At 31.0% G+C, this 9,015-nt stretch overlaps 1 long non-coding RNA gene across 1 annotated transcript; it reads left to right on the forward strand.

The window, feature by feature from the left end:
- Nucleotides 1-472: 472 nt before the first annotated feature.
- On the forward strand, nt 473-7,088 carry LOC143058017 (uncharacterized). Its single transcript, XR_012972918.1, has 5 exons — nt 473-592; nt 1,654-1,785; nt 3,454-3,567; nt 6,181-6,353; nt 6,931-7,088. It is a non-coding gene; the product is annotated as an uncharacterized LOC143058017 (long non-coding RNA).
- The last annotated feature ends 1,927 nt before the right edge of the window (nt 7,089-9,015 follow it).

Here is a 9,015-nt window from a genome sequence, read left to right on the forward strand (position 1 = left end):
TATACTTTTCGTATTTTCTAAAATCAATTAATTTCTGTTTGTTCTTATTGCGCATATCAACAGCTATAAAACTAGCATATAAATAAATAATAAAAAATATAGATTGACTGGATCAAATTTAAAAAAAAAAAAGTTGTTCAGGAAATGTTAAAAAGAAAAGATCAAAAACAACAAACGATTGATATCAACTGTCATATTCCTGATTTGAAACAGTAAAACATGATCGATTTAACTTGGATGTATTGCTTATTTGCTTCGATAACAGTCACACATGCATCCATTATATTGAACAAAACTAAAAGACATAATAATTTAAAAGTGACATTGTGTTATAACTAACAGTTAACCATTCCATAGGAATGTAGACACAGTTTACAATTAAGAATAACAGTATTTTTTTTCTATATTTTCTATAATTAAATAAAGGATTATAAAAAAATAGAAATTATATTTGTATCAATTGCATATCTAGATACACGTCAATGCAAAGCTGAAGGTGGAATATGTAAACAAACGTGTGCTTTAGATGAAGAAGACACAGGTTCATGTTGCCGCAATAGTAATAGATGTTGCCAGCCGCCTACATGTATTGGTACGTACAAATGTTACACAGGTTCATGCTGCAATAGTGATATACGTTGCTTGCCACCTACATGTTATGGTATGTAACACAGGTTCATGCTGCAATAGTGATATAAGTTGATTGTCGCCTACATATTATGGTGTGTAACACAGGTTCATGCTGCAATAGTGATATAAGTTGATTGCCGCCTACATATTATGGTGTGTTACACAGGTCCATGCTGCAATAGTGATATAAGATGATTGCCGCCTACATGTTATGGTATGAAAACCGCGTACACATATTACTGTTGATTGATTGTGATTTGTTGATTGAAACGAAAAACAGTTTTGTAGACTAAGGGATACAGTGCGACATGTCGAACGAATTACTCCTTTTCTATAAGTGGTATGCAGACTTTAGCAAAATCACGAAAACAACTTATTCAACAACACGTCAAATATAGAAATCGGATTAAGGTCAACGTATATTTACCTTCATTCATTAACATTGTTACCATTAATAAAGAAAAAATCCACTGTTCATAATATTTTTTGGTCGTACTTTATCATGTTTATTGATCAACAGAAATTGAATTTTTTTTATTTAGATAATTTGGTGTTTATTGACGACCTTTACATCGTTAATGGCTCTACTATTTCTTTGCAATTTCTATAACTTCAAAGATATCAAGTTTTAATTCATTTCATGAAAATCTGTCTTTTGTTTTGGAATATTAGTTATTTTTCATGACTTGGATTCTTTGTAATACACGTCTGTCCAAACATCGTTTAATTTATAAACATTTTATCATGAAGTAACAATAATGGTCAGGAATTTCAATTGGTAATTTTCTAAAATAAATTAAAATAACTTCGATTTTTTTTTACAAGAAAATAAAAGCAAACGCAGATGTGTTTTTAAGGTATAAATTATACTTACATTATTTTTAGGTTTAAATGTAAAAAAAAAGTTCATAAAGACTACATGTTAGATATGTGTAATAATACTTTGCTTTGCGTGATATCCTAGAATTAGTGCAACTCATTTATAATATATTATGACCATTGTCTTGTCTTTCTTATTCTAAGACACGCTTCAGTATGCCCAGTGTAAAGCTAAAAACGGAGAGAGTAAACCTGTGTGTGATGTTAATGAACAAGATACAGGCATAGGTCCTTTTTGCAATACAAACAGATGTTGTGAGCCGCCTATATGCATTGGTATGTAACAAATATCTCACCCGTTGTATAGTAAAGTAAATCACTTTTATTTTTTTTAAACAAGCAATGTGCAAGTAAATGTAATTAACATGTCACTTCCATACATCTAGGTAAGTAAAATGTGTGTCACAAATACTAGTTCTGTTTGCCTTTTTTAATGAGAAATGGTCAGAAAATTTCAGGATTTTTACTGCTTATAGATTATGTAGATAGACGTAGGGAAATATGGTATGAGTGCCAATGAGACAACTCTCCATCCAAGTAACGATTGATTAAATAAAACCATTATAACATCAACAAAAAGCATATATGATTGCTATTTTTGGCTATACGCAAAACCAGGTTCAACCCACCATTTGTTTTATTTAAATGTCCAATGTTATAGTTCATTTCTCTGTGTGATACATTTTAGTGTTGTGTTTCTGTTGTGTCGTAGTTCTCCTCTTATATCTAATATGTTTTCCTCAGTTTTACTTAGTTACCCGGATTTGTTTGTTTTTTTCTTAATCGATTCATGAAGGTTATATATCTCAACTTGTACGATTCGCTCGTGTATGTAACAAAGTATTACATTTTAGATAGAGCATTTTATGTATTACTGAAAAATTATTACACCAGGGTTTTCGATATCACAAACCGGTCAAAACATTTACTAAATTTTATCAACGGTATAAGGAAATAATTCATAAATACAACTCAATATGCAGACATCATATATGTTCAGGTATTTCACATGCAAATTTTTAATGGAAATATTCTTTTTTAAGCACAAAAATGTCAGTATTCACCTCAGAAACTAACAAAACCTTTAAATAGTATCATTAAAAAGGGATATAGTTACGATACTATTAAAGATTGCATATTTTGGCTTTAATATTGATTCACTTATAGGGTCTTTGCATTGGAACTAAACACATTTATTTAAAAAAAAAAACAACAGTTGTTGGCATTACACGGGTTATGTTCTTCTCATATATTTTATGATAGTATGATACTCAACCCCTAACGGGAGGGATTGTGCCTGATATTCACATGATGAAGACATAATTTTTCAATCAGTTTAATTGAGGTCTGGAGCTGGCATGTCAGTTAACTGCTAGTAGTATGTTGTTATTGATGTATTATTGTCATTTTATTTATTTCCTTTTGTTACATCTTTTGACATCGGACTCAGACTTCTCTTGAACTGAATTTTAATGTGCGTATTGTTATGCGTTTACTTTTCTACATTGGCTAGAGGTATAGGAGGAGGGTTGAGATCTCATAAACATGTTTAACCCCGCAGCAATTTTGCGCCTGTCCCAAGTCAGGAGCCTCTGGCCTTTGTTAGTCTTGTATGATTTTCTATTTTAGTTTCTTGTGTATGATTCGGAGTTAAGTATGACGTCCATTATCACTGTACTAGTATACATATTTTTGAGGGGCCAGCTGAAGGACACCTACGGGTGCGGGAATTCTCGTTACATTGAAGACCCATTGGTGGCCTTCGGCTGTTGTCTGCTCTATGATCGGGTTGTTGTCGCTTTGACACATTTCCTTTCTTAATTTTATTATGAATTTTGAACAGCGGTATTCTGCTGTTGCCTTTTTTTGGGTAGTGAAAAGATAGAAAAAAAACAACACGAAGACATGTTTATTAAAAAAACAAAAAAACTTATCATTTTACAGTTTCAGTAGATTGCAACTGTAAAAGTAGTACTTCCAAGTGTCATCCGGATACTGAGTATCAGGACAACGCTGGAAATTGTTCAGGAAGTAATAGATGTTGCAAGCCCTGTTGTCGTAAGTTTTTGTATTAATCAAAACATAGCATACACCACGCGTTTCATCATTTAATTCAGTGACATTTATCTCGCTAAACGTATTGTATACATAAAAATGTAACCATTGCATCGAGTATGATACGATATTAATCATCTCAAGACTGATAGATTTTTAAAATTAAAATCGAGAGTCGACGAGCGTTTTGAATAGTAAAATTTAATTGTCGAGATTGGATATATATCATTTGGAACGAGGTTTTATGATGGAATTAGTTTCTGTTTTGACTTTGAGACGATATGCAGATATCGTATACCTTCTTTTCAAATTACCTATTAACAGATATATTCTTTCTATGTAATGTCATCAGGCATTGTCGCCACTTTTTCACGATGTCGTAATATATTTGCAGAGGAAAGTAAGAACATTGAAAGTCATAATCAAATGCTGAGCAATGAATAAATGAGATCAAATGAACAACACGTCGTTAATTTATGTGGTACCCAACACTTTCACTAAAATTAATTCGGCTCGTTTAATTTTCATAAAATTTGCCTTTAAGGGGGCTGCTGGGTATAAATCATTTTTTTTTTCTAATATAGGATTTCGCTATATTTTTTTATAAATGAACTTTATCGTATACTTAAAAGAAAAATGAAATAAAAAAATTGGGTCACCGTTCGTTTAAGCTAAAATCTGCCTCTGGAAGAAGCATACATTTTGGTTAATGTCCTCTTTTTCTGTTGAACTAATAGGAGAAAAAGAAGAAATATCGAAATAAAAAAATAACCTAATTACAGAAATTGCTTAAATTTTACAATTATTTAGTTTATGTAAAGCTTATTTGAAAACAATAATAAAAAATATAGGTCACCGATGAGTTAAAAAAGATATTTCAAACTTAATGCCAAAAAATGGCATTTTTGCATCAAAGGGAGATAATTTGGATCTTTTTCAATTTTTAAAGTCATCTGGGGCCAAACCAAATCAATTATTTGGGTTGTTTTTAGTACCATATCATAAAGTAACAACTAATAGTGTAATAAATAAAATTTGTAATGAAAAAATAAAGGTTTAATTTTTTTCTGAAATTTTTGTACCCAGGAGCCACCTTAACAAAAATACGAAAATTAAATTCTTTTTGAACCAACCGTTTTGTCAGAAAAATTACACTGGCTATATAGCAGTTTGACAAACACCAATTTTGATCATTGAGAAGCTTAATATTCCTTTAACAACACAACGTAATTAAAACGTTTAGATGACTTTACAGAGTTATCTCCCTGTAGCGTTAGGTACCACCTTAATAATAATAACAAATGGATCAGTGAAAAGATGAATTGAAGAAGAATGAGACAAATATGGTCTCTCAGCTCTGAGGTCGTAATTTTGGTAATTACTGTCAGTTTTCTTGCCAAAGGTCGACGATTCTTTCCATTAATAGTGCTCTTTCAATAATAACGACTTACTGTTTCAAAAAGCCTATAACATTGCTCCATCTGTACCCCCTTCCCCGACCACAAAAACTACAATACTACTATATTTGGACGAGGGTAGAATTATTCCATATCATCCCTTACTTCAAATGTACGATTAGATATGATGTAATAATAAGGACAGAATTATTTAAGCCGATTGCTTCTTTGGTGAAGGCACAAACACATGAAATTAAATAATCACGCATACCAGAGGCTCTTTCGCTGATCTCACTGATTATAGTTCGATTAATCAAAAACAATCAAACTTAAGTCCTACGAAGTCAAGTAGAACCATTAAAACCCTTCACTTGACCACATGAATATAACATAAAATTGAGAATGGAAATGGGGAATGAGACAGCAACCCTACCATAGAACAGTACACATTATGTTCCAAATGTATTATGGGAATGTTGTGAATGTAGAATCAGCTGTTGGTTGAATACTGATAAAACGAAGACGAAATCAACAGTTATAAAAAAAAACCACAAAAGCACACTGATAGTTTAAATAAAGCCTGGAATTATTTTTGTATTCCAATGTGTAATTTATATTAACTATTAACAAATAAGAGTTAAAACGGGATGTTTTAAATTGGTTCGTTTTTGTCTATGAAACACATCATGGTCATGACCATTCGCGTATGGTCCAAATACTCACATGGTTCGGAAAGAATACATGTAGCATACCGTATAGCGCATTATTTTTGCGGTGTGTAAATTTTTTATTATTTTCGCGGATACAATAAAATCGCCAAAAATAAATTCCTCTAGTGTACATTCAAATATATTCATAAAAGTTTTGAATCCACCAGAATAATAACTGCCAGAGTATTTCGTATTCTTTTTTCATTGCGAATTTTGAAATTTTACACCTGCAAAGATTACCCGCTATAGGGTATAACACATTCTTTAAATTTTCTATAGTTAATACATGATTAGTGTATATTTTATATGTCGATGGTGTTTAAAATGTCATTTAGGTTCATTTTGTAGGTTTCGACAGTCGTTTGTCAAGATGTTGTTCAATGGCAAGGTTACCATCTTGTTTTACAGGTTTTAACAAGATGAAAAGTAATGTTTTATCTTTTGAAAACAGACATCTATGTTGATACAATAGTTTTTCGAATAAACATGTACATTTTTTACCATTACAGTTACATGTGGTGGAACTTTTAAAGGGCCAGAGGGAAGGTTTTCATCACCTCATTATCCTTCAAAGTATTGTAATGGACAACTATGTACTTACACCATAATAGTTGAGGAAGGATCTAAAGTAATGTTGAACTTTACTTTCTTCGAATTGGAATACGGTTTTGATATAGTTAAGGTATACACATATATTAAACAATTAGAATACAATAAATATCATGCTATATTGATATTATTCTTGCATTCATACTTGTTTTGATAAAGCTAAATATTAGAAAATAGTAGCTTTATACATGTTTAACTCGTGTAGGATGTAGTTTTTTGTGTGTTTTCTTGTATACAAATAGAGATGGAATTATCAAAATGTCATTTTCAAAGGTTAAAAATAGTTTATTCAGCCTAAAATCGTGATGCAAAATAGCAAGGTCGAAGGATAACAAGTGTACAAAACCTTGTACTGCATTTTACATATAACCATCACCAATCATTATAATGAAGCGGTTGGTTCAGAATTTGATTCCGAAGATTCAGAAACTACTAAATATTACAAAATAGTAGTTTTGTCAATACATGTTTAATTCGGGTATGCAGTAGTATAACAAATACCAATCATTACAATGAAGCGGTTGATCTCAGATAATTCAGAAAGTATTTATATTTTGATTTATATAGTGATACCCATTGTGATGGTGGACGTGTCGATGTGATATGAAATTTAAACATTTTTACATATTTAAAAACATATTTTTGAGTAGGTTTATGATGGCAAAATTGTCACAGATACAGCAATGGGATATTTACATGGTCGACTCTTTGAAGGATTAGAATTTAATTCGACTTCCAACAAAATGTTAATTGTCTTCAAGTCTGATAGTTCCGGTGCCTTTCCTGGGTTCAGTGCAATTTACAAAACACTACAGTAAGTGAAATTTACAGTAAATCATGACCCTCACCCTACACAATAGTGCAGTTTACTTAGACTTTAATAACAGTAAAACCTGTAAGTAACTATAGGCAACAGTAGTATACCGCTGTTCATAACTCATAAATCCATGGACAAAAAACAAAATCGGGGTAACAAACTAAAACCGAGAGAAACGTATTAAATATAAGAGGAGAACAACGATACAACACTAAAATGTAACACACACAGAAACGGGCCAAGCATCAGACAAAATCCCACGAGAATAACAAATATAACATCAAAACCAAATACATGAATTTGGGATAGACAAGTACCGTGACACGTCTTATCGCAATGTGAATTTACACTCAGGTAGTGAGAGTCACAGCTTATGAAATGATCGACATTTTCGTTCATTACAAATTAAAACAAAATTGATATATATATCAAGTTGAGAAGGTTTTTTTTTATCATGATACATGATTTCTACAAATACAGCAATTCTTGCTAATTTTTTTTTCGGAAAGCTGGCCGTTTAGATTATACCAAATCATATAAAGTCAAGATATTAACTAAAATAGTCTCCTACGTTAACTCAAAGTCTTTTTCATATTATTTATCTATCTTACTACAGAATGTTATACAAACTGCCATAACATTTATGTTAGCGTTAAACGATTATCAGTTTCTGAATAAAGCAAAGGATAATATATTACTATGTTTGAAGAGTTGCTATCAAACATAACTGTTTCTAATACAATGTGTACAGAATAGTTGTTGAGGTTAATTAGATGTAGTAAACAATGTAAAATAGAATATAACTGTATGATGAAATTCACCATACAGTTGTAGTGCATTCAATTACTTAGCTTTTTGGCACAAAAGTTAGAAATTTTGGACCTCAAAGCTCTTGACCTTCGTGTTTAAAAAAAAGCCTCTTTGGATTCGAGCGTCAGTGATAACTATTGTGTTGGCGACAATTGTGTCTGGTATGAATGCAAAATGTAATCCTGGTATCGATGAATTTATATGCATATATAAGAAACAGCTCAAATAAATATGAAAAAGCAGTCTTGTGCTACAACATGTATACCTTTACATGGAGTTACTTATCTTGCTTTTAATATACAATGGGGAACACAGTGTTCTTAAAATTGATTGTGTTTACTATTAAACAGTGCTAAAAATGACATGATATTTGGACAATATGAACTAATTTTTGCTACTTTTTGCAACACTTTATAAGTACGATATAACATACTACGTTCGAAATTACAAACACGTATTTAAAAAGACAACAATGATTGAAATGTATTATTAGCTAACGGTATGTAAAAATTGTGCAAAGTTATCAAAATGAAAAATTTGAAAGCTACACCGTCTAATTCACTTCTCATTAGGCGTATTACATATGATTGTTTACGCAAATGTTATTTTGTTATGGAGTATCGATCGTTATCAAGAATTAATGTTATTTATTATTATCATTTATGAATAATATTCATTTTAATTTCAATTCATGTTTATTTTGCAGATGATTTGCCTTCATGACATGCACAAAGTGGAGATACTATCAGAAAGGAGTTGATAATAAAATATGTTACCTGCAACATACTTCGTTTTTTGTAATTCATAATCAATAGTTAAAACTTTTGTTTAGAACAATCATCCCTACGTGTAAAATCATGATAGTAAAAAGACTCATAGTTGATGTTTTTAAGTCGTAAATCAATCTATTTAGTTTTCGATCATACGTCCAAACTGACAAATAAATCGAATATGTTTTATTAGCGCAAAAGCCGAAGGGAAACCGTATTAAAGGATCAAGTCTAACATTGGTTTATGTCAGTTGTAAACAAAGATCACAACCCACATCGTTTGATCAGTTTTGTTGTATATCTGTGCTGTATGATTTCACAGTTTTTGCGGATTGATT

The sequence above is a fragment of the Mytilus galloprovincialis genome, chromosome 14, assembly GCF_965363235.1.
Source record: "Mytilus galloprovincialis chromosome 14, xbMytGall1.hap1.1, whole genome shotgun sequence".
Lineage (NCBI taxonomy): Eukaryota > Metazoa > Mollusca > Bivalvia > Mytilida > Mytilidae > Mytilus > Mytilus galloprovincialis.